The sequence below is a fragment of the Plasmopara halstedii genome (genome assembly GCF_900000015.1).
Source record: "Plasmopara halstedii genome assembly, contig: Scaffold_2061, whole genome shotgun sequence".
NCBI classification, from domain to species: Eukaryota; Oomycota; class Peronosporomycetes; order Peronosporales; family Peronosporaceae; genus Plasmopara; species Plasmopara halstedii.
Window position 1 is genome coordinate 2007033 of NW_020188969.1, and position 762 is coordinate 2007794.

Here is a 762-nt window from a genome sequence, read left to right on the forward strand (position 1 = left end):
AGTATGTTCATGATTACAATAAGCTCAACGCTGCCACCATTCCGGCACAGATGCCGATTCCTAGAAAGGATGTTCTTCTTCATAGCAACATGGTGGGATGTCCGAAGTACAGTGCACTCGACTTGGTCGATGGATATACCAATTGCTCATTAGAGCGAGTGATATTCCGCTAACAGCGGTGAGCACCCCGAGCGGCATGCTTTGGGAGTGGCTGGTGATGCCCCAAGGGCTGTTAAATGCACCAGCAACATTTTATCGTCTTGTGACGACGTTGTTCAGGCCCCACAGGGCGGATGCACATACTGATAGAGACCCGCGCTTCACTGGGAAGTTTTGGTCTACAATCTTCAGGGTGCTGGGCACCAAGCTGGCCATGTCAACAGCGGACCATCCGCAGACCGATGGCCAATTAGAAAGGGTGAATCGCGTCATCGAAGACGTTCTTCGCAGCGTCTGCGCTGAGACGCCGAGGCGCTGAAGCGCCATGTTGCCACTCGTAGAGGTTGCGCTGAACAATGCCGTGCATTCGTCTGCCGGCTGCACGGCGTTCTACGTGAACGGGCTGGTTCACCCTCGCGTCCCGCTGACGCCGCCATCCCATGGCTTAGGGCTTGGTGGGGGGGGAATAGCCGAACTGCTAGCTGATGTCAGCCCTCTCACCATCCGTAAGGAAGTCGATGACTTCTTGTCTACCAGACTGAGTATCCTTCGACACGTTCGCGATGCGATGGCTGAAAGCCAAGACCTGCAGAAAGAATATGC